Source organism: Stenella coeruleoalba, assembly GCF_951394435.1.
Source record: "Stenella coeruleoalba genome assembly, chromosome: 12".
Taxonomy (NCBI): Eukaryota; Metazoa; Chordata; class Mammalia; order Artiodactyla; family Delphinidae; genus Stenella; species Stenella coeruleoalba.
Genome location: NC_137158.1, coordinates 89,977,451 through 90,002,802, shown reverse-complemented (window position 1 = coordinate 90,002,802; position 25,352 = coordinate 89,977,451).

Genomic DNA, 25,352 nt, shown 5'->3' with positions numbered 1-25,352 from the left:
AATGCATCAGTGACGGCAGGCATGGGGAGCTCTGAAGGGTTTTGAGAAGACAGACAAGGTGATACATCGATGTCGAACTTACGGAAGGTAAGTTCGGCCTGGACTCGCAGGGTGGGGTGGGTGAAGGAGGGGGCTCAGTGCCAGCGGCACAGGTGGGCGGGTGCCTGTGACCCCGACGTGACTTGAGATGGTCTGAACTCAGCTGGTGACAGCCGAACGGAGGGAAACTTTTACAGCAGAGCGAGCTGGATCAGCTCAGTGGGAGGAGGGTAGGGCTGCACAGTGTCAGGGTGGTGAGCCAGAGGGGCCGATGGACAGAGCGAGGGTGAGGGTGGGACGTGGGGCATCAGGGCCTCCCTTCTTGTCCTCTCCCCCCGCCCCCAAACCCTTCACAGAAGTTACAGGGCGGCTGTAAGTTGTCTTAGTCAAATTCCGGGTGGTATTTCCACCACTTGTTAATATTCCTAGGATTTCTCCGTAAAGTACTTATTTCCCCCCTTCTGTCTTCAGGGAAATGTCTTCTGAATTCTGGGGCTATGATTCTGTGATTAGCTAAAACTGTTGGCGCTTGGGCAATGAGCCCTTGGAAATGGAAGAACAATCTCGGCGTTTCTGTCCAGAAAGGCGGGCAACCGGCAGGGGAGCTCGGGAGACGCCGACCTTCTGCGGAGGCTACAGGCCAGCTGTGACCGTGCTTCTGAGGTCAGAACCTTGATGATGCCTGTCTCAGAGAACATAAGAAAAACTGGAAAAAGCAGGATTTCCTGAGTGACTACAGCATAACTGACAACTGTAACCAACTCTTTGTCAAGCTATTTCTTCAGGGGGGACCGTGGAATCTGCCCACCAGCTGCAGAAGGTGGTGAGGTGCTCAGCTGCTTGGGGCCATCGTGGAGTCTTTGTGTGAGAACAGCCTTCTGTCTTTAAAGACATTCACCTGTTTACCTAGTTCTTCCCGAGATGATGCATTTTCTTATACTTTACTAGCATATACAATATAGATAAGCAAAAGATAAACGCTAGAAATCGCTACAAAACCCATTTCCCCAAATAATTTCTGTTTTCATTTTGTTTTGTTTCCTATGCTTGCATATACACTCCTCTCTCTCCTCTCTCCAAAGTGGAAGCCTGTTGTTTAAACTTGTAACCTATTTTTTTACTTCAGAGTATATTTTTAATTACTCTTCCAGGCTGTTAAACATACTTCTACAATATGCTTTTTAATGACACATATGTGTCTAAGAGTTCATCACAAGGGCACGACTGAATTCCTGTAACCGCACAGCACCCTTTGCTGTGCCTTCAGATCATTTTCCGTATTTCACCACAGTGCTGAAAACAGCAATCTGATGGGCATCTTGGTGTTGACACACAATTCTCGGTGGGTCCTGCGAGCAGAAGCTCTGACTGCCTTGCTTTTCAAGGAAGTTGTGTAATGAACAGGGTTGGCAGGCTTGTGTCTCCCTGGGGAGCAGGGGACGGGACAAGTGTGTTATAAAGGACCCAGCTTCCTTACAGGTGTGTACGAGCAGGTGTGGCCTCTGCATCGTTGATGGGGACAGGGCTTGGGGAAGCCCGACAAGAAAAGGCCAGCCTCTCAGCACGAGGATTCTTCGTCTCCGACCCGGACTCTTGAGCTCTCCACCGACATCCACGGGGCAGTGGCAGCCCCTCCAGGTTTCGAGGAGGGTGGAAACTCATAGCGACGCCTGATGTTCCAGGACGGGTGGGAAGAGCCAGAGAGGCCCCAAGTCCCCACTGATTCCTCTGGGTGACACCCTCCATGCTCTTGAAGGCCTTCTCCGTGGGGCTGGCAGTCAGCCTGATCCTTGCAGCCGGTGGGGAGACGATGCAGCGGGAGGTTGGGCAGCAGCCGCAGGCCTACCTCCCGCCCGCTGCTCTAGGTGGGCCCCGGGCCTCTCCCAGGGCTTCCTCCGCGTTGCCGGGAAGATGCAGCCTCCGCTGAAGCTGATTCCTGAGCAGACTGAGTCACTTGCTCTGAGTCAGCATTTGCTCTGCTTCCTGGAAAAACGTCAGGTGTCAGGCATCGCTCGACGCTGCCGTGGGCAAGAAGGACGGGCGTGTGTGCCCTTCACGCCAGGAGCTTCACACTCACCTGCTCTCACGTCCATGGAACATGCTCCAGAGGGGGCGGGGCCTTTGTGCGGGACACTCTGACCCTGCCCCCCACGTCAGGGCCACAGAGCCCTGGCCCTGCCCTCAGGGAGCTCACCCTCCAGCAGGCCACATGCACCTCGAGTGGCAGAGGGTCCCCTCACGTTGTCTGTGGGGGACCGAGGCCCGAGAAGGTCCAGCGTCTGCCCAGGTGCCCTCCGTTGTCGGGGCTTGAGGAGCTGGCCCTCGGCCCTCATCTAGACTGTGGGACTCTTGTCTCCTTGTCTGGATTGCCAACGAGACTCGTTCCCAGGCAGGAAGGGGTTAAGTGGCCAGCAGGGATGCGGGGCTCTGGGAAGAGACGCCGCCTGGGGCGGGGGAAGCATTCCAAGTGCAGTGTTTTCTGTTCTAAATATGGACTCGGGAGACAGTTATTTTGGGAGCAAACGGTAATGATTAGGGTTTTAAGATTTAAGTAGTCATTTGGTCATAAGAGCTGAGTCCACGTGCTACAGAAAATAGTCTTTTCCTCTGGTTGATGATAGGGTTCCTTCAAGTGCAATAATTGTTCATCTTTTTACGAGTGCACAGCAGACAAGGGCCTGTGACTGGCCTCCACCCCGGGCTCACTTTGGAAGAAGAGGGAGCTGGCTGGAGCTGGCTCGTGCTGACAGGGAAGGTGCTGAACCCATAGCCAGAGGCACAAACCGCCTTACGGGCCTCTGTCCCGTGATCTGTGTGAGGGTGCGGCCGCCTCACCCAGTGGACGAGGAGATGCTGCGTCTCAGAGGCTGTGGCTGGACGTGGACTGAGGCCTCCCTGCCCACGTGCTCGGCTGACCTGACCGCAGGGGGACGCCTGGTGCTAAGCTGCCAGGTACAGTTGAGGAGGACTTTCGAAGGGGAACCGCGGTGATGGTCAGAAATCACAGCCCAGGCTTCCTGGTGAAAACCCCGCAGGAGCAAGGCCTGCCCCTGGAGTCAAAGGAGAGCGGACAGCCGAGTAGCCTAATGGGAGGGGCAGAGCCTGGGGGTGGGGCCTGCCCTCCTCGGGGCTCCAGGGGGCTGGGGAGCTGGGGAGGGTGCCAGGCTCTGGGCGCCCCCCGAAGAGCCTGCCGTTTCCCCCGATTAACACAAGCAGCACACTGTGGGCATTTCATTCAGTTTAGCCCCCGTGCCTGTGTTATTCTGAATGAGGTTTAATTCCCTCTTGCGTGTTGCTTGCTGAACGGATCCTGTATGTGTGAGACATCTTGTCATCACCAGAAAGGCAGGAGCCTCATAAATGATGTGCTGGCAGCCATGAACAGTTCAGGGAAGACTGTACCCTTTCTTTTTTTACTTTTTTTTTTTTTTTTTTTTTTGCGGTATGCGGGCCTCTCACTGTTGGGGCCTCTCCCGTTGCGGGGCACAGGCTCCGGACACGCAGGCTCAGCGGCCATGGCTCACGGCCCAGCCGCTCCACGGTATGTGGGATCCTCCTGGACCGGGGCACGAACCCGCGTCCCCTGCATCGGCAGGCGGACTCTCAACCGCTGCGCCACCAGGGAAGTCCCAAGACTGCACCCTTTCATACTCTCCTGCCTGTGACGGTCAGAGCTGGGGGCGACACTGACTAAACCAAAGGGTCACGGCACAGGACAGAGATCCGGAAGCGGGATGATCTCTTTCAGGCAGGTTTCCACGCAGCTGAGCCTCACCTCCACGTGAGGACCAAGGACAGGGTCACGAGCTGGCAGGGGCCTTAGGCTCGGGGGCAGCATTGGTGAAGGCCTGCCAACCATCTGAGCAGCGACTACAGGCCTGAGAGGCCTGGCCTTCGGGAAGGTCAGGGTAGGCTCCCTCCACCCAACCCAGGCACAGCCCAGAGACACCAGGACCTCTGAGTTCTGGGATGAAGGCCTCCTTCTAGAAAGATCAGGTTCAATAGGGGAGGGGCCTGAGGGCTGCAGGAGGGACGCCCTAAGGCCGGGTGGAGGAGATGGGCAAGGAGGCAGCCCCCAAGGGGGAGCATCAGAGAGGGACGGTGATGCCTCATCACAATCAGGACAGTGACCCAGACAGTGGGAGCCCCCTCTCCCTGGGGCCCCTCCCCCGGGGTCACCCCAGAACTGCCCCCCCCCTCACACCCCCAGCAGGCAGTGACTGACCAAGCTGGGCCAGGCCTGTCTTAAGCTCAGCGCTGCATCTTGCAGGGCTGAGCTTTTGGGGAGAGGGAAGAGGGTGGATGCTTTGAGCAGTTGAGGAATGTGGACAGTGCCGACAGGGCCTGGGGCCCCTGCTCCCTGACCCGCCCTTCATCAACCTGCCGCTCACTTAAGATCATCCTTTCCTGTTTCATTCCAGTGCTTCTTGTTTTCTATCAAATGTCTTTAAACCCAACTATTTTATTATTACTAATTATTAATATTCTTTAACATTATATTAAAACATAATATTGTCTGAGTATCATTCAGTTATCTTAGGAGCTACTAGGGTGAGGGCAGTGGTGTGGGCCCCTCCCAGGCCATCGAAGCGCCAGGGACGGTCCCTGGGGTTACGGGGTCGTGCCTTCAGGTGCTCAGCCTGCTGAGGCTGCCGAACCTCCTCGGGCTCTAAACTGCATGGTCCCATCACCGCCATCCTGTTTCTGGGAGGGCCCGCAGGAGGGGTGCGGGGGCGCGGCTGGTAACGGTACTGAAAGGTTCGCGTTCCTGGTGTTTTCAGGCGGGATGTCCACCGCTCCAGCCGGGCCCGCAGCGTCTCCAGGCAGACGGGGTGCCCAGGCCTCACGCAGCCCCACCGTTGCCCTCCCCCAAGCCGCCTCCCCGGACCCCCAGCTGCACTGGTCCTGCCTGTCCCCCCGGCAGGGTGCCCACCGGTGGTCGGTGCGGCGAAGACCAGGACTCTGGAGGGAGATGGGCGCTCTGGGAGAGGGCTCCCACAGCACATCACCACGACACGCTTGAAGCCGCGTAGCTGCACGTGGCACGGACTTGGCTGCGGGCCCGGCCCCCAGGTCCCTGCATCTGCGACGTCAGTCATGACAGTGACCGGACCACCCCCCAAGGCCGATTCAGCTCACAGACAGCCAAGCACGGCCGCACTTCCTCCACATCTGCTAGGGAAGAACCTGTATGGTAGTTGACAAAAACGCGGGACAGGCAGGGCGGTAGTCCAGCACAGATGGACGGCAGCAGAGAGGGAAAGTCCCAAAGTGCAGGGGTCCAGACGGGTGGTGAACGGGGTCCCCGCAGCCACAGAGAGTCCGGGGAAGCGGGAGGAAGGAGGGGTGAGGTTGCCCCACATACATCCCCTCAAAGCAACTCTCAGAGGTGCTTCCCGACAGTGAAAGGGGGAGAGCAGGGTGTTGGAAGCTGATCCAACCTTGGGGAAGGGGACAGCGGTCCTGGAGCTGCTCCCAGACCTCCCGGGTCAGGCAGAGCCCCGGGCCGCCCCCGGGGTCCCCAGGTCACTCTTTGCAGCGCTGTGCCCTTCGTTCCGTCCACCGTGCTCTCTTGCTTGAAGAAGGAAGCCTTTTCGCCGGGGTCTCTTTGGAAAGGAACGGTGAGCAGGTGCAGTGACAGGGCTGAGGCCGGGAACACCGAGGGAGGGGGGTCAGGGCACCCACGCCGCGGGCCCTGAGCAGAGGGGGCGGGCTCGTGAGACCACGCGGCTGATTAGCAGGTGAGGAGCCTGGTTCTCAGGATGGTCAGGGGCCTTTGCAAGGCCTCTCCCCTGGCCACAGTAGCACCCAAGCCCTCCCTCAGGTCCAGAGAAGGTCCTCAGTCACGCATCTCGAGGTGGAGAAGGGCCCCTGCCTTGAGTGGGCAGCCTGGGCACAGGTCAGCGCTGGGAGAGCAAGGGCCGGTCCTGAGGCCCGACCCCCGACTCAGACCCACACGCTGAGCCGCTGGGCTACACGCCTCTGAGGGCGGCGCCGCTGTCCCGGTACCAACCACTCTCTACTGGGGAGCCGGCGCCCTTGCTGTCCCGGCAGCCAGCTGGCCCTGCCCGTCTCAGCCCCTCCCCTGCCATGGGTCCCGCAGCCCCCCGCTCCTGTCCGCGCCCTTCAGGCCTCCGGAAAGTGACGCCCGCCCTGCCTCAGCGTTTGCCGCAGAGTCCAGTGGGGCTAGTTACAGGCGGCTGGCTGCCCGCTCCGGCAAAGGGTCTTCTGGGGGGCTGGATGGATCTCGGGGGGCGCGGGAGGGAAGGACCTAAGAGAGTTCTCACTGTGGCTTTGTCATCCTGGGCTGCGTCAGGGCTGCCCGCGCCTGCGGCTTTAGAGCAGGACGAGACGGCCCTTTCCCAGAACAGGCAGGACCCGGAGCGAGGCAGACGGGGTCGGCAGCCTAAGCCTGGCCCCCGGCCTCGCACTAACCCCGAGGGACGTCCTCCGGCTTTCGGGGCCTCATGCAGAAACGAGGCGGCTAACACCTGCATTTGTGATCTCCACTGGTGGTGAGTTGACTGCTGATTAAATGACATGAGGTGCCTGGGGTGACCAGCATGCAGTGTGTCCCCGAGGTGCTTGGCCTTATCTCTTTGTGTGCCAGCAGAGCCCCCCGAGCCCTTCAACCCCAGGAGCTCCCCTGGAGCCTGGGGAACACCAGGCCCCTAAACTGAAGTTATTTGCTGGATTTAGCCCCAAATAGCGTCCCCACCCTCCCTCTCCTCAGTCGTGTTCTGTTCATCTAGTGACAAGCTACAGGAGTGCCCTCGGGGGCTGTAACCTCTGTAGGGAATTCTGTAGGATTTGTGCAGACCTGGCTGCAGCAGCAAGGGGCAGATGTGAGTCGCCGGGGAGGCTGCTTCTGGAGGGGTCGGGGGGAGCAGTGCCTGGGCGGGAGGAGGAAAGAGGATGAGCTCCTTCCAGAGACCAGCTTCCCACAGCTAATCTGACCTGAGCCAAGGGGAAGCGGAAGGCTGATTGCAGAGGAAAGCAGGGGACGGGCTCTCCAAGCTGCCAGTTCACACGTTATTGTTTAGGATTAGTTAGGATCCCCAGAGCAAATCATGCATTTCCCTGACCCTCTAAGCGCTCGGGGTAAATCCTGAGCCCTTGGCCAAAGCTGGGATCAGGTGACACCTACAAAGGCTGCAGAGACCGTGAGGCCGTGCTTCGTGTCTGTACTGCCCGCGCACTAGCAGTCAGAGGGGCCGGAAGGGCAAGGCCCGTCCTCCTCTCCTGGGGTAACCCTGCAGCCGGCTGGCTGGGGCCTTGCACTGTCTGTGCTCAGTAGCACAGGCCAAACGCACCCAGCAGCGCTGCCTCCTCAGCCTGGCCCAGCCCAACCTTGCTCGGGGGCCCCGCTCAGCCCATAGCCAGCAGTGGGATTCAGGATCATGGCTCCCAGCAGGTCGGAAAGAGAAGCCCCAGCATGACCTGGTATAAAGTCAGAAGAAAAACTTGTTTTGCTGCTGCCCATGCAGAATCGCGAGTGATGTGTGCTTTTTGTTGCTCCGTCAGAGCTGGTTAAATACTGGTAAGTGAGATGCACTTACCACCCGTGAAACGTCGAAGGCCAAGTGATCCGGGCTCCTGGGCTTAGCAGTGTGAGTGGTCTTCTTCATGGGACCTTCTGGAAAGCCACCAAACCTATTCAAGGCTGATTTCTGTAAAATGTCAGGAGTCTCACAGGCATTCAAGGAGCTTAGCCCCTAACCTGGACTAAAGCAGGTGCTCAATAGTTTGGAGACAGTCTGAGGCCTGAGACCTGGGACCCTCCACCAGAGTGCTTGCACCTGGACAGAGGTCTCCTTGAGCAGCAGAACACAGAGAAGTATGAGGGTGGTGTGGCCACAAGCTCAGGGGCACCTGGAGCGCCCAGCAGCTGGAGGAGCGGGACGGACACCCCACCACCACCCCGGGCGCCTCAGAGGGAGCGTGGCCCTTCCCGCCCCTCGATCAGGCTGTGTTCCAGGACTGCGAGAGGACCGACAGCTGGCGTTTGAGCTGCTGGGTCCCTCCTGGAAGTGCAGACGGCAGGCTGAACGCTGGACACGGGCTGGGGTGCCAGGGCAGGGGCAGCCAGCCTCTGGGGAGTGGCCAAGGGGCATCGGGCAGGCGGACAGAGCGTGGAGCCCATTCAGCGGTAGCGGGCAGGCGGGCTGTGAGGCTTCCAGTCCTGACAGCTCTTGGGAAGGACAGTCTGGTGGGAGTGAGCGGTCCCACCGTTTTCAGGCAGGGAGTTGTACACAGCACTGAGGTGGAGACCGGCCTGCTGTGTTACCTGGTGAGGGGGGTTTACCTGGCCAGGTGGGTTAGGCTTCTTTAGCCTCTGTGTCTAAGGCAGGATGAATCCCCGTCTGCGACAGTTAGGAGTGAGGCACGTGCAGGGCATCCAACCTGGAGTCGGGAAGGGCAAGGTCCAGGGCAAACCCTGGCTCTGGCCTCCACCCCATGTGATTCTGCGCAGAGGCCGCTCAGCCGTCTGAGCCTGTCTCCTTGTAAAATAGTCCCCAGAGGGGACTGTGGTGTTAAGTAAAATGCACAAATATTGTTTTGGGGCACTGGGTAAATACCGGTTAGTCTGAATGTAGTTGATTTTTCATTAAAGATTAAAGAGGTCAGGTGCCGGGTTAAAGTTGAGCCCTGTCCAGGCTCACACCTCACCCCAGACGCTCCCCTCCCCCCGCAGGACGGCCCTGCTGTCCAGAGCACAGCCCACCCAGGACAGGCTGGAGGATGCTGGAAAGTGCTAGAAGAGCTAGCTGAACAGTGGCCTCTCCCTCTGAGTAAGAAGAGGAATTGCAGAAGCACAAGGGGAGAGGTTCCGGCCCAGAGGATGCGCGTCGGGCGTTGTGTCAGGAGCACAACTTTCTCGCTCGGCCCGGGGTGCAGGTTCCCCGGGTTTTGCGATGTGCGGTGCTGAGTGTGTGATCACTGAGCAGGACACGGCCGGGGCCTGGCGTCCCGTCGAGGCCACATTCCCGAGGCTGAGATGGGGAGGGCTCGCTCCATGGCGGACCTCGGGCGGTGCGGGGTGGGCGGGGGTGGCCAGGCTGATGGGGAGGTATAGGCAGGGGGAGGGCCTTGCTCCAGAACCCAGGAGGAGGCTGGGCTGCACTCGGTGCCCCTGGGCCCCGGGGTGGGCAGCATGCAGGAGGCAAGGCCTGGCCTCATTCTGAGACTCGGAGCCCGTGGGCCCCCAGGATGCAGAGCGCTGGGCTGGGAGGGAGGCTGTGTGAGCACCGCCCTTCCTGAGGCAGGGGCCCTGCCCGGGGGGCCTCGCACTTTCCTGACTTCTGTGGGAAATGACGGCCTTCTCCCTGCCTGTTCATGGCCTGCTTTCTGGAAGAACTGAGGGCCCACCACCCAGGTCTGGGCCGGGGTTAGGGGATGGGGGTCCCCAGGCTCGGGTCCTCATCCCCCAGGCAGACACCCCCGGTTCCAGGACGCCGACTTCTCTGCGTGCGCTTGGCAAGCTTGGGCTCCGGGAGGGCACGAGAGCCTGTTTTTGGGGAGCCGGGGGCTCCGCAGCAGCCTTGAGGGCAGCCGGCATCGGCGCCGCGGGCAGGCGGGGAGGAGCCCGGGTGGGAAGGCTTGAAGGCTCAGTGCCCGGTCCCACCCCAGCCCCACCTCAGGTTTCACAGGCGCCACGCCCCACGCGTGTCTCGTGCTCCCCTCTCCCCTGCGATGTCGGCTCCCTGGGGAACCCCTGTGGCAGAACCCCTGTGGCGGGTGGTCACCGCCCGGCCCACAGGCAGGGCTTTTATCCGATGGTCGGTGTTTTGAGAAGTGGCTCTGGTCAGCCAGAAAGGAGCGTCCCGAGTCACCGCACCGGCACAGCGACAGGGCTGAAGCGGACGCGGTCAGGAGCACGCCAGGCAGCAGCGGCGAGAACGCACGCTTCCCAGCTCACCAGTGCCAAGAAGGGAAAGGAGGGAACAAAACCGTCGTAATATTTTTACAAGGAAGGACGGATGTGTGGAGTAGAAAATGAAGAAGGTGTGTTTTTTCAGACTGTTTGATGTTAAAGGTTGCAATTAACTTTGTAACGGCAGGGCAGTGGGATGTAGTCAACTTTGTTCAGAACAGGAAAAAGCCCAGTGTGATGGCAAAGCCGATAATGGAAGAGTAAGAAAGTCTATTTCCTGTTCAGCACAATCAGCGTAGGCGGGAGAGCTGGAGGAAAACACCCTCTAAAGGCGGGACAGTCGTGATGAGAATGCCAGGCGGCCAGGGAGCAGAATTCATGTTTGAACCCGAAGAACGTCCACGGAGAAATTGTGATGGGCAGGAAGTGCCGAGAAGGGGAGCCTACAAGTGGCTGCGATTACAGGACGGTTAGGAAGGTGCGGCTGGGACGGCCTGGCGTTTGGAGAGGTGGGGGGCGCGGGGGCCGGCGTGGGGCCGGCACAGGGCAGAGCCTCCGCGTGGCCTGCTGGGAGCTCGCCGGGAGTGGCCGGAGGGGACGGTGGTCCTAGGGTAAGAACAAAAACGGACAAGTTCAGGCTGGACCCAGAAGTAAGAGATCAGGAGAAAGCTCTCTTTTTGCAGTTTCTGAGAACGCTGAAGAAACGCTGGAAGACTGGAGTTTCCACTGCGATTTCTGTTCAGAAGGAAGCATTAAAGATTTCGAACAAATTCATTGCCTCTTGGGCAGCTGTAGACATTCTGTCCATTATTAAACTGGATGGCAGACTCAGTCGCACCCCAGGCCTTCTGGTGTGGAAACCGCACTGGGCCAGGATCCTGCAGGCATGAGACCGGGCCTCCAGGGCCAGCCCTCTGCCCTGTCCACTTCAGATCTGCTTTCCTTGTGGAGACCCGGCTGGTCTCCCCCCAGCCCAGCTCCTGGTGTGATCCCCTCAGTGAGAGCGTGGGCCAGCCCTGGACTCCTCCCGCCCTCAGGACCACGGTCGGGGGCGGCAAGGTGACCTCCAGGGGCCGCCAGCTCCAGCCAGCGAGGATCCAGGCTCCTCGTGCTACAGCTGCAACCTGAGGCACCCGGAAGGGGTCCTTCTGTACCTGAGCCTCCTGACGAGACCCCTGCTGCCGACAGCCACCGCAGCAGCCTTGGGAGCAAGGGCCCAGCTGAGCCCTGCCCAGACTCCCAGCCCGCAGAAATGCCACTGAGTGGGTGGTAGCTTGTTATGCAGACGTGGAAAACTAATGCAGGTGTATGAGCCATGCTGAATAAACCCCAAAGAACCCCAGTTCCTTAAACACCCGTCGTATTTCTGTCATTCTTGGATTTACACAGTTATTTTCAGTAGAGGACGAAGGACGTGGTCCATCTGCAGGCAGCTGTGAGCGCTCGTGAGCTCTGGTGCGAACCAAGTCCCCCACCCGTGCTCTCCGGGAGGATTTAGGCTTTCGTTTTAGCTGCCATCTGCTAAGCCCCAGATTCTGACAGACTCACAGGGAGCTTTTCCTGTCTGAGTGAAGCGTCCTCGGTTGGTTGTCTGCCAGGCCCCGGGGCTGATTCCCCTCCCCAGCTCTGTCGAGTCCCCAAACTGCGGAAGAGCTGGGCGTGGAGGGGCCTCTCCGGGGCTCATTCTCTTGGGTAGTGGGGCCGCCAGCACCAAGCGGTCTTGCCTCCAGCGCTTGGGCCACTGCGGCGTTTGAGGTGGGGCCTGGCCGTTTGGTGCCAAGCGCTAATTGGAAGGGTGCCCTTGAGGTTTTAGCGGGAAAGGGCGATCCAGGGCGAGGGTCTGGCTTGTGGAGGCTCCTGTGAGCAGGGCCCTTAGGTGGGATGCAGTGGGACATGGGTGAGTGGCCCCAGGGTTGGGGACCACGAGGCCCATTGGGAAGGGTGAGTGGGGAACTGGCCGGGGGTGGGGCTGGCCCGCTGTGGCCGGAACAGGGCCTCCAGCAGAAGGTTAGTTCCTGGAAGCAGCCAGGGCCTCTGCGGTGGCGCTCAGTGGGGCTGTGATTCTGCACTGGATCCGGTCTGCGTTGAGCAGAGCTATCATACGGGAACCCCAGCGGGAGTCTCAGGAGTCTGGCCACCCCTCCGGCCAGGCCACAAGGCAGGTGTCCCGCTCCAAAAGTGGCTCGAGCTGCCTATGGACAAGGCACGAGGACAGAGGGGCTCAGACCATGACTCGTGCAACAGGCCCAGAGGGGCCACGGGGAAGAAGCAGCGAGGGAGGGGGTCTGCCGGGCGCAGCCTCAGGAGGGGGAGGGAATGCAGGGTGTCAGCCTGTCCCTACAGAGCCTGTGAGGGCCGGCCAGCAGGTCGGTGCCTAGGTGGGAGCCGGGAGCAGGGCGAGGTCACCTAACACTCTCAGCAGAGGACGCCCCAGGGTGGCTGGAGCAGCCCCTTGTTGCCCCCCGGCCCTGGCAGGGGCAGGGAGCCACTGTCCATTCTGCAGACAAGGAGGGTCAGTGATGGGTGTGATACTAACTCCTAGTTCACAGACAAGTTGGTCTGAAAAAGACAGCAAAATCAAAATGAAGCACAACTGGGGGGTGGTGGGATGAACTGGGAGACTGGGACTGACATATATATACTAATATGTATAAAATAGAGACCTAGGGAGAACCCGCTGTACAGCACAGGGGACTCCACTTCACGTCACTGTACAGAAGAAATTAACACGACATTGTAAAACAGCTATATCCCAATTAAAGAAAAAAAGACAACCCACTGGGAGACAGAAAAAAAAAAAAGAAACCCCACTGGAAAACAGTGCCAGTGTCAGTCTGCAGTGGCCCCAACTCAGCGTGACCTCGTGGGAGCCTGCAGTGCAGCCGTGGGCATGGGGTGGTGGTCGAGGGCCGGAGCCCAGGGACACCCATCAGGGGAGACCCCTGGGGAGACCAGGCAGGTGCCACCAGGCAGGGGCCATGGCGGGCAGGTGACCTACAGAAAGCACTAAGGACAGTTTGCCCCGAGCGCCACTCGGTGCCTTTCAGGACGTGGGCTCCAGGATGGTTCAAGGGGCTGCTCCCCCAGCACGAGGGACGCCCCCTCCCGCCACTCTTGTGACCTGACTGTGTCTGCGCCCCCTGGGGGTGGGGGCCAGGAGAAGACTTGGTGCCCAGGGAGACCCTCTGGGCGCTTCCTCTGGGGGCAGAAGGGGCCCTCGGGCTGCCTCTGGGCACTGGCTTCCTCTTCACTCTGGTGACTTCCTCTGAGGGGCGGACGGGTCAGAACTCGCTGCCCCATTGGGGAGAATGTGGAAGCCCCGCCGCCTGAAACGTCCTCGTCACCTCCAAGAGCCCCTTCCCCTGGGAAGGGCTGGGGGCCCTTGTGCTCAGCCTCCCGAGGAAGGGGTCACAGTGCGTGTGTGACCTGGGTGAGCAGGGTGAGGAAATGCAGACCCCGGCCTGCGTTCCTGAGGGGCTACCGGGGTGTGGAAGCTCAGGTGGACGGCCGCGGGGGTCTAGCCAGCGGGTGGACAGGACGGCAGGCGGCTGGGGACGCGGAAGACGGCATAAATGGTGTTCTTGAGGCAGGGTGGCTGCAAGGAGGTGCAGCCCCCCAGGTGCCACCCCAGAGGATGGGGCGTTTTCAGACGGCGCGGAGGAGTTTGTAGCCCCAAACCTCCAACTATGCCATTTACAAAATTAAATTCCACGGAGGGGAAAGACCTAAGCAGAGAAAACAAGAATTCAAAAGCAACAGAAAAAAAGGAGAGTATTTTCGTAATCTTAGGGGTAGGGAACACCTTCTTAAACGGCACAGAAAAATCGAGCGGAATAAAGGAAAACCTAGTGAACTTGGCTGTATGGACAGCATAAGCCTGAATGAGCTCAGCAAGGTGTACAAGAGATAAAGGTTTAGAGTTGAGGAGCCATAAAACACCTGTGTTAGGAGAAGGAAGACTTCCTGCACCATAAAGAGAAAGCACGCACAGCTAAGAAGAAAATGGCCGGATCGTGAAAACAATTTACAAAACCAGAAATCGAAGAACCAGTAAATGTCTAAAAATTGTCCCATCTCACAAGAGATCAGGGAACGTGATACAGTTTCCCCTCTCAGATTAAAAGAAAAGAAAGTGCTTGATATCAATACTTTTAGGAGGCGTGTGCCTTGGAACAGGTGTCTCGGGGCCTTTCGGCGGCACTCACGGCCGCCCTTTGTTCAGGGTTTGCCCTGTAGGAGCAGGGACCAGACCCCGAGGGCTCGCAGGCACCTGCCCACTGGAGAAACACACCGGAGCAAGCGCAGTTTCGCCAACGGGGTGAAGCTGCACTTCGCCGCGGCCTGGACGCAGCGCACGATGCGAACAGCAGATCGGGAAGCTTGGTTTGTGCCACATCCTCCCCAGAGCTCAGCACCGCGAAGAGGAAGCGCCTCAGTCTGGCCACGGGGAGGATTTGGGGAGAGGACCGGAGCATGACGGGAGTCTGTAGCTTTTGTCTGCTGTGTTTTGTTTTCGAGGGAGGATCGCGTCGAGATGAGAGCTCAAGGGCTGAAATACAGGAGCCGATGAAACGAGCTTTCCAGGTGGAGTGGGCAGTGATGTGGTCTGAGGAGTGGGCCGTGGGGGAGGGGCGGGGTGGGGAGGAGGGGCCCGGGCGGCGGGGTCAGGGGTCAGGCCGTCCAGGACGAGGGGCCGAGAGCAGCTCTGCCTCGGGTGCCGTCTAGGGTCCCTGTGTCCTCAGAGCGGCCACAATTTCTCAACAGAAGTCAACGCGATTATTCAGAGACCCACTTGAAATAAGAAGGATTATTTTTAACAAGCGCTCCCTGAAAATGACACTGGGACCCATAATGACTAGAGAAAGACACATCAACTTTGTTTTCAAAGGAGGAGGGGAGGTAGTGAAAAATAAACACCTGTTACAGCTGGTTTTTTAATCGAGTTATTTTACTTGTAAACAAAATTCAGTTTTTCCAGTGTAAAAATTGTATATCTGCATTAAACCAAATTTAGACCATTACACTCAAACAGAAGGAGAACAGACAACCATAATGTACTGCCCAGAAAACTAGCATTTCTTTCACTGCCAGCTATTTTCTATATATAGGTTTCGGTTTGCTTTATTTCACATAATTGCAGAATACATTCAACTCAGTATCCTACTGATTTTTTTACTTGCTTTTTATCAATTTCTTGTGTTTTCTCCAAGTCCTGTCTTGGAACTGCCTTCAGTTATTAAGAGCCAGGTCTGAAATTTTTTTTTAATGTTTTTCTTTTATTAGTTATTTACTTTGGCTGCACCGGTCTTAGTTGTGGCATGCAGTATCTTTAGTTGCTGCATGTGGACTCTTAGTTGTGGCATGCATTCAGGATCTAGTTCCCTGACCAGGGATCGAACCCTGGTCCCCTGCAGTGGGAGCTTGGAGTCTTACCCACTGGACCACCAGGGAAGTCCCATCTCTGAAGAATTTATCCCAACCTTGGCTTGGAATGAAGAAAGACTAAAATGTTTTTCGTATATGGGTCTTTAAGGGTCTTTAAATTGACTCAGAAATTAATCAAAACCAATTTCATCCAAATGTCTGGGCACGATATATGTACTTTTAAGTCCTTTAAAAAACATACACTATGATATTTTTAATATTAAAACAATTGCATGTAATCAATTTTCTTATTTAGTCTTCTTGGCTAAAGTTTTCTTGTGTTGGGTGAGGAATTAAATATTAGAAATAGTAATCCCTAGTGTTGCTTTCAACAGTTTACTGATGTTATGAGTTTTGTTTGTAGATGGTACAGGTGAGAGGCAGGAGGCGATTTGGGGGTGGCCACACGCCCATAGAGACTTGCCCTGGATCTGCCCAGAGTACTTATGACAAAAGTGTGACGCACACATTTCACCTGTTCATAGTAATAGTTTCTTTCAAAAGTTTTGTGTCTTCCCTTTCACCTTAGATTCAGCTCCTGATTTTTTTGGCCCTGGGGGCACACTTGCCTGATTTCTTAGCCACTCATCAGGTAGGGACAACCCACTGGTTCCCAGGTAGTGACCAGATCCCCAGGCTGGGGGAGGGAAGGGGTGGCTGGTGGCCGCTGTCCAATTCCTACGAGCCCCGCGTGTCGCCGGTGGTCTCTCTGGGCCCCAGGCCCCCCGAGCAGCACGAGTACCTCTCCGTAGCAGATTTTTCCACAGTTCTGGAGTTCTCCTTTTTAATAAAACCGCAGGAAGTAGAAAGGGACGGAGTGGGGAACGGCACTAGCCACTTGAATGCTGGCATGTTTGCTTGAATGTTTTAGCCTTGACTGTACCTGCCTCGGTAGAAACCTTGCTAACGGAGCAGGACAGCGCCCGTGGCCAGGATGCCCTCAGGTCTGCAAGAGGAAGGTGGCGCACGGCCAGCTGAGCGGGGGCACGAGGGGTGCCCAGTGCCACCCAAGTCCCCTGGCGAGGAGCCCATGGAAAGTCACTCCAGACGTGCAGCCCCGCGGGGACAGGCCGGGCTGGCCCAGAGCTGTGGTTGTCAGGATCCCAGACCCGAGGCGGAACGGCCGGCAGGATATGCCCGGAGCTCGGGGGAGGCCAGGGTGGCGCCCTGCCCCTGGCATCCGTCAGGGACGTGTGGGCCTCCCCTTGGACGGAGGCCCCGTCCCTGGGGGTCTCCTCTCCTGCTTCTGCCTGGGACGCTGCCAGGCCCTGGGGGGCCCCTCCTCCCGCGCTCCACTCCCCTTTTGCTCGCAGGGGGGTCACACGCACTCCCCAGCTCTGGGGTCTCTGAACCGAGGCCCCCACGCAGCAACCGCCTCCCTGTGTCTCCACTGGCTCCGTCACTCCCCTCTTTTGCTTAAAAGTTCTCCCCAACTTCTCCAAACCCGCTGCTCCCATGTTCTTGGCCTCTGTGGCGGCACGGTTTTCCCCAGGCCCCGCCAGACCCCGCATCCATGCTGTCAGTGCGCTTTGCCCAGACGGTGCCCCGACACAGGCCTCTCCAGTCCCGTCCCCCCGACCTCATCCCCGGGGTCTGCATGCATCCCCCTCCCCAGGAAAGCCTCCTGGCGACTCTGCTCGCCGTCACGCCCTTTCCGCACCTTTTAAGGCTCATCTTGTACAAGTGAACACTGAACGGTGTGTCAGCCTGCGCTGTCCCCTCCTGTTCACTGCGTTTTGGTCTTGTCTTTCAGACTAGACTGTAAGTTCCCTGAGGATTAGGAAACGCACACTATGCTTGTGTAGTCTTTCTAAGGGCACTTGGAGGAGCCCTAGGCCTGAGGTGGGCGTGCAGAGCAGCTCTCGTGGAGCCACTGAGGGAGGTGGCACAGGGCCGTTGGGGGGTGCACGGCACAGAGCTCATTCTCCCAGAAGCCCACGCCCTGGATCGGGGCTGCCCGGTCGTCCTCGCGAGGGCGACGGTGGCCCCTCTGCTCCGACCTGCAGGGCGGCGCTCGCGTCCACGTCGCATGGCCTTGCTGGCTACACGCCGGCCTGGGTCCCTCGCCCTGGCACCCTGCCTGGTCCTTGCAGTGTCCCACGCGTGGCCGTCGTCCCTGGGCTGCGGCAGAGACCACGCTCTCTGTGGTTTTGTGGTTTTCTATGTGAAATGCACCCTCTGGATCTTCTGTAAATATAAGTAATTAGTATAAAGACAGTTGGACACACTCAATCGAAAAACGCGAATGAGATTAATGGTATTGTCCCAGTCACCAGCAATTTCTTAAACATTTTATGTAAGTAGGCGTCTATTTTCAGCAAATGGGAAGATTAATTCATGGCCGTGTCACTGCAATAGCCTCTACAGCCTTCAGTCTCAGGCCTGGGGAGAAAAAGTAGGTCATCCAAACCCAGCACAGTGATCTTGCAAGAGGGCAGGAATGGAAAAATTCAGAAACATTTTAATCCACATGGCTTTTATTCTTGGATTAAAAGAAAAGGTTTCATAAGAAGACAAGGAGGGGGCATGGAGTCATTACTTAAGTCTTTTGTCCGACACACATTTGCTGGACGCACTTGCGGGGCAGCTCTCGTGGAGCCGCTGAGCGGCTGGCAGACGCTGTGCAAGGCTCGTGCCTTAGCAGCGTCCTGCCTCTCGAGAACATCATGCTCCGGGTGGGAGACGGGACAGGAAGAGAACAAAGACAGTAAAGATCGTGTTAAAGGGACTCAGAAGGTGCCGGGAGCCCAGAGGACGGACCCACTGGCTCGGGAGGTAGTCTCGACGGCTGGGGAGGGTGGCGGGTCGGAGCGGCCGCCCAGCGTGGGGGTGACCCCTGCAGTGGAGGAGGGCCTGGGGGCGGCGCCACAGCTGAGGAATGAGTCAGGGAGAAGCAGGGCTCTGGGCATTGCCCTCCCGGCTCTCCCCTGGCCTCTGAAGAGAGGTCGCGTGTTTACAGGCAGGGACTGTCCGGTGCCGTGGTTCCTCCCAGACTGTTTACCCCGAGTGTTTGGAAGCAGAGCGCGGGCTGCCCGTGCCGCCTTCCCCAAAATAGTCTTTTTGTTTCGAGGACGGGCCAAAATACAGCAGCCTATGATTTGGGCTGTCATGGCTGCAGAAAGAGGCCACAAAAACATGTTTTACTTTTAAACACTCAGCGGAGAAAGGAATCAAGACACTTCGGGAAATCGGCTAGTGTGCCTGGTAAACACCAGACCTTAGCTCAGGAAAGAGCAAAACTCTGGAGAATTTGACCAAGTGTCGGAGTCGGCACCAGCATCTGTACCAGGAGGGGAACAGACGCCCAGAGCCCCGATCAGTGAACCTTCCCGCAAACTGTTGGAAATGTGGTGGAGTGGGGTATCATGCTTTCCCAGAACTCCCGGGACTGTTGAAAATACTGAACTCTTCCCACAGAGTTATTTTAAGGTGTGTAATTAACTGAAAACACCACATAATACAAGCATTAGGTCTGGGGACGTTCTTTGAACATGGAGGATTTCTGGGGTACTCACTGCAAAGCCTGTTCACTTTCCTAAGACGATCTGTGCTTCCCTTCTCTCTAGGGAGACGCGTGAGTCCTCGTTCCTAAGGGCCACCTCCTCCCTGGGTCCAGAGCCTGCAGGCGCCGCTCTACCTCTGTCCCCAGTGGAAGGCCTCCCTCCTTTCTGCTGGTTCTTCCCCCAGCCTGAGCGCTCATCACCCCCACCTCCGGGAGAGCCCCCTGCACGTCCCCTCCACTTGACCCCACAGGACGCCGTCCTGTCTCTCCTTCTCCCTGGTTCTTTTCTCCTCTTGCTTGGAGACTTGCCTTGTACATTGTTCACATCCAGCTGCACATCGAGGGGTGGCCCTGCGCCTGGCGGTGGCGCACCAGCCCCCAGCCCCCAGTCCCGGCTCCTCCCTCGAGGGCTGCCTCACCGGAGCTCTTCACACGTGGGGAGATGACGGGACCCGCCTCCCAGGGCTCTGAGGATGGACAGGGTTCACGGGCATGATCCGTAGATGGTGCCTGGCCCACAGGGATTGAAACGCCTCGCGACCAGGTGATCCAAATGCTTACTCGCAACCTGCGTCCAGTACACTAAGGAATTCAGTAGAAAATGGTTTGTTGCGCTTATGTGCCGGACATGGTGGCAGCTGTGAGGACACAGAACGCCTCCTCTGCTCCTCTTCTGGCGGCTGGGGATAAGGGACGCGCTAGAGGCTCTGAAGTCCAGGCCGCCTGCCCGTCCGTCTGCAGCCCCTTGGCCTTACAAGCCCCAGTCCCGATTGGACCGGTCAGTCCAAAACCTCACTGCCATTCACAGAAGTGTGCGCTGTGCTCTTAAGTTGACCCTGAGAATTCTGTGGCCTGAGATTAAGCCACACAACTCAACTTATTTAAGCTGTATTTTGTGGGAGGAAATGTCTCTTCAGAGCCAGCCTCAAAGCAGAGGATGGAAGGCTGCCGCCCGGCTCCTACCAACACTCTGGGTCCGGACAACTGCCCGTCCTGGAAACTGTCAAATAAACAGGCCCCACGAACGTCTGGCCCCAGACTGTCTCCACAAAGCCCCACGAAGCAAACGCCGCTGGCTGCGTGAGGTCAGGGCCAACTGCTAGGCTCTTTCCAGATTGACTCACCACACCTGTGAGAACGTCACTGTTCTGGTGCCTGACTGTTTCCTCTCCCACTTGGGGCACAGACATGGAAGAAGCGTCCGCCTAGCCCGGCAGGGCCCACCGTCCCGTGGCAGGTGGCCTGAGGCCTCCAGGGTTCCACGCGAGATGGATTTAGATGTAAAGCAAACAGACCTGTGTGTCTAGTGACTGAAGACGCGGAGTGAGTCTGGTGAAGGTGCTGAGTGCCGGGACCCAGGGCTGGCCCTGTGGGGAGGAGGCCCTCTGCCCCGGGCCCTGCGGCCAGCGGAGGGGCTGTCGGCTGGTCACCCCCAGCCTCCCGGGCCAGCTGCTCACCTCTGATGACCCGGCAGAGAAACCAGTGCCTGTGCCACAGGGATGACAGCATGGCCAGTGTGCGTCCTCCGCAAAGCCCCGCACAGCTGTGCCGGTCCAGTTCACGCCCGCGTCCCGGCCGCCGTCCACTCCTGACGCACGGGTTTTGACTTTTATTCAGAGGAAGCCGTGGGCGAGTGGTCAGTGCCGGTCACGGGTGGACTGCAGGGGACGCAGCGCAAGTGGAGCCTTCCCTCGCCAGGGTCACCTGGAGCCTGAGCTCGGGGTGGGGAGGTGTGGGCGGCCTGGCAGCGCTGAGTCACACAGACGCTGCCTGAGCTCGGAAGGAAGCGAGCTGCGTCCTGTCGGGCCTCCTGGGGACTCAGGGTCCTGGAGTCACTCGGCTGCCTGTGCGGCCCGGGCACGCGCGGATCAGGCTCCGGAAGGCTCCCCGGTGACCGAAGGCCGGAGGCTTAGCTCTTTTCCCACTTTCCATAAGTTCAGCACTGGGCTTTCCCCGCAGACCTGAGACCCTGATGCAGCCCTCGCTCCCCAGCCCCCCAGCGGCTGCTGCCTGACCACCCGGGCTCCAGTACTCGCCCTGGGGAGACTGCCCACGTGTGACATTCTCTTCCTTTGGCAGGTGTGAGGGACGGGCTTTGGAAGGGAGCTTCCAGCCTGGCCTGGAGCCGGAGGGCCCACGAGGCTGCTTCTGCTTCTCCTCCTGCTGTGCTGCTCCCTCCCCCTCCCCCTCCTCCAGCAGCAGCCCCGGGAGAGGCTGGGATGTGGGGGGAAGGGTCCCCTGAGCTGGAGGAACAAACTCTGCGGACCTGTCTGGCCCAGAGGTCAGGAGGTCAGTGCGGGTGGGAGGGGCCTGGGCAGCAGATTGGGAGCCCCCTGCCCCTCCAGCATCATTTAGACAAACAAGCAGATGGCAGGTGTCAGGGGGACAAAGGGCCATCTGTGCAGCGAGGCCGCCCCTGTTCTCTCACAGGAGCTCCGTGAAAGCCACGCCTGGAGATAGCGCTGCCCGTCAGCCAGCGGGCCTCCTCGCTGGGCCTGTAAGTGTCCTCCACCGAGGCTGCCAGGCCGGCCATGGCCCAGGGTGCTGGGGCTGCTGGGCTCGGAGGGCAGTGGCTGGGTCAGAGGGCTCCCTCCCCGCCTGCCTCCCTCCCTCCCTCCCTCCCTGCCTCCCTCCCTCCCTCCCTCCCTTCCTTCCTTCCTTCCCTCCTTCCTTCTCTCCCCATCTCCCTCCCTCCCTCTCTCCCTGCTGAGCGTCCATAATCATTCCCCAGGTATGGCCGTATGGCCCTGTAAGGCGACCTATGTGAGAAAAGCAGCAGCTCTGCCCCCAGCCCCCGGCCCCCGCTGTGCAAGCCTCCTTCTGGGGCTCAGGCCTCAGGCAGGTGATGGGGCTTAGTACATGGCGACCAGGCAGCATCCTGCAGGTTCTGTCTGGGGCGGCCCCATGGGAGGTTTCGCCTTCCCATGCGGCCGCAGGACCAGACCCAGATGAGGGAAGGTGGCCACAGGTCTCCCCTTGGCCAGAGGCCCTGTGGTCGCTCGGGCCACAGAGGAGTCCTGGAGATGCCGCGGAGGCGCCTGCCCTCACTTCCCAGGCGTAGGTCCCAGAGCGGTGGCCGGCTGGCCGCACATTCGTCCCCTCAGCTCCAGACAAGAGCCGGAGGCCCTGGGCTTCCTCCCGGCTGGCAGCTGGGGCCCGGACCCTGCTCACCGTGGGCCTCAGACTTCCCTTCCTCCCCCAGAGCCCCTCCACAACGACCACCGCCACCTGCGAGGAAGGCTGAGCGTTTCCGTTTCCCGTCGGTTGGTACTGGTGTAAAACACGACAAGAGTTAGTTCTACAGAAATAAAAATACAGACACTTGAAAATATAACAAGTATTACGAATTTTAGTATAATACAAATTTCATTATTATATTCCACAGACATGAAATTGTTTCAAACAGTAAATTCAAAACAAAAGTAGAAATAGGAAAATAGAAAAGAATTTGCATAAACTCTCTGGGACGGTCACTGAAAGTGTGAATTCGCTTCTCGTTCCTCTGTTCACCCCGTCACCACAGGGAAACAGAATGGCCTGCGGGAAGCTCCCGTGAGCTGCCTCTGCGCCCAGTGACCCTGTGCTGCTTCTGTGCCCAGTGACCCTGTGCTGCTTCTGTGCCCAGTGACCCTGTGCTGCCTCTGCGCCCAGTGACCCTGTGCTGCTTCTGTGCCCAGTGACCCTGTGCTGCCTCTGCGCCCAGTGACCCTGTGCTGCCTCTGCGCCCAGTGACCCTGTGCTGCTTCTGTGCCCAGTGACCCTGTGCTGAGCTGGCACCTCTATGAGACAAGCGAGCTTCTCTTTGCTTCCCTGTCTGGTGACACCACTGCGGGCAGGGATGCTGGACGTCTCCTGTTCCTGTTTTGCTTTAGTAGCAGTTGTAGCAGAGAGAACGGTCTCATCGATGTGTGGATGGGATGGAAGGAGAGATTTTTAAAACAATTTCAGAAACCTAGGATAGTCACACTTTTATCCAAAATGAAGCAATAAACTTTCTATTTTCAAATTGATCTCAATCCTTTACCTGTAGCTAGTTCCAATGATTTATATTCAAGTTTACAGTTAAGTCTAAACTGACAAAAAAGATGTGGGCTCCAGGTTCTATGAACTTGGGGCTGCCGTCGGGGACGGGCGCTGGTCCTGCTGGGTGGGCGCCCGCCCGATCACGTCTGGGTGCCCCGCGGGCTTGGCGGGGAGAGGGTGGAGGCCTGGGAGCCGCAGACGGACATGGCGGGCAGCATCCTCTCGTCCACATGGCACACGGGCAGCGCTCAAGGTGCGGGCCGAGGAGACGGGGTGCTGGGTGGACGCGGCTCTCGCACGGCCTTGCTCTACCTGCTCACCGTCTACAGCTGGCCCTGCGGCGGCCATGGCGCAGGGCTAGGAACCCGGGAGGAAGCAGGCAGAGACCGTCCTTCTTTCAACTGGGAAGGCTGGCCCTGGGTGTGACTGTCACTTTCGGGACCAGCCTCTGAGCCCCGGTTTCCTCATCTCCAGGGTGGGACCAGCCACCCGGACTGCACGGGCAGCTTGCAGACCGAGCAGGGCATCCACCAGGGCCTCCAGCCTCCCCGTGGCTCCGCGAAGCAGGGGCAGGGGGCTTCTGCACAAGCCCAGGTTGAGGGGACCTCTGGGTGGGGCTTGGGGACCCTCCTCCATCTCACCGTGACCCAGAGTCACTGGGGCCGCACGTGCTGGACCAGGTCCTGCTGGCTGCCCACTGCGCTGACCCTTCTCAAGACGCCTTTGGGACACTCAGGACGAATGGTTTCTAAGTGTCCTCATAGGCGCTTATGAAAGAGTTTATTTCAAAACAGGAAATTGAGTTTTGTTTTCTCTTGAGAATAAACGAGATCAGACTCTAAATTATTCCTGACGGGTCCAGATTTCAAAACCCAGGAGGCTTTACCAGTTCTAAAATAGTCCCACGTACTTCCTCAGAGGGAGTCGTGAGAAACAGACCGGCACGTCCAGGCAGGACCCAGAAACCCCAGCCTCGCCCCCGACCCCCGGCAGAAGGACACAAGCAAACGGCTGGTCCTGAGGTTGAAGGGATGTTTCATTCCGTTTCGTCCCAGGAGTTTGCCGGCTCTTCCGGCCTCGGGAGGGTCTAAGCCGCGGGCCTCCTGCTGTCGGGAGGCCGCCCTGCACTCCGGCTCCATTTCCTCTAGGCTGACCTCTGACCCTCGACCCTGCGCCTCCCACCCACGCCTCCTCCCTCGGCCTGGCCTCTTCCCTGGGGCTCAGCCTCAGCCCAGGGTCCACACGGGGGACTCCCTGCCACGTCTGCCCAAGGGGCCCGTCCTGCCTTTGCCCTCAGCAGGGGAGGTGGCCGTCCTGAGTGAGCTGTTAGGGTGACCGCCCCCCGTGCTGCCCCCCGGGTGCGCCCCGGGCCGCGTGCTCCTGCGGGACCCCGGGAGGCAGAGGAGGGTGGGCCGCCCCCTGCGGCTGTGTCCCCAGCTCTCATCCTCCCTGCCCCCATCCCTCCCCCCAGGCTCCCTCGCTGAGGGCCCTGGGACGTCACATTCCCGGCCCTCCTTCCCTCATCCCGTGTCCCCCAGGTCCACATGCTGGTGTTTGGAGGTGGTGCCTTCACCTCGAGAAGCTCTGGACCTGGGCCCTGGGGCCCCTCCTGCCGGTGCTCGCCCCCCGCCGGTGCCCGGGTGTCGCTTCTCCCCGATGTGGCCCTGGGGCCCCGCCTGCCGGTGCCCGCCCCGGTGCCCGGGTGTCGCTTCTCCCCGAGGTGGCCCTGGGGCCCCGCCTGCCGGTGCCCCCCCCGGTACCCGGGTGTCGCTTCTCCCCGATGTGGCCCTGGGGCCCCGCCTGCCGGTGCCCGCCCCGGTGCCCGGGTGTCGCTTCTCCCCGAGGTGGCCCTGGGGCCCCGCCTGCCGGTGCCCGCCCCGGTGCCCGGGTGCCGCTTCTCCCCGAGGTGGCCCTGGGGCCCCGCCTGCCGGTGCCCGCCCCGGTGCCCGGGTGCCGCTTCTCCCCGAGGTGGCCCTGGGGCCCCGCCTGCCGGTGCCCGCCCCCCGCCGGTGCCCGGGTGCCGCTTCTCCCCGATGTGGCCCTGGGGCCCCGCCTGCCGGTGCCCCCCCTGGTACCCAGGTGTCGCTTCTCCCCGATGTGGCCCTGGGGCCCCGCCTGCCGGTGCCCGCCCCCCCCGGTGCCCGGGTGCCGCTTCTCCCCGAGGTGGCCCTGGGGCCCCGCCTGCCGGTGCCCGCCCCGGTGCCCGGGTGTCGCTTCTCCCCGAGGTGGCCCTGGGGCCCCGCCTGCCGGTGCCCCCCCCGGTACCCGGGTGTCGCTTCTCCCCGATGTGGCCCTGGGGCCCCGCCTGCCGGTGCCCGCCCCGGTGCCCGGGTGTCGCTTCTCCCCGAGGTGGCCCTGGGGCCCCGCCTGCCGGTGCCCGCCCCGGTGCCCGGGTGCCGCTTCTCCCCGAGGTGGCCCTGGGGCCCCGCCTGCCGGTGCCCGCCCCGGTGCCCGGGTGCCGCTTCTCCCCGAGGTGGCCCTGGGGCCCCG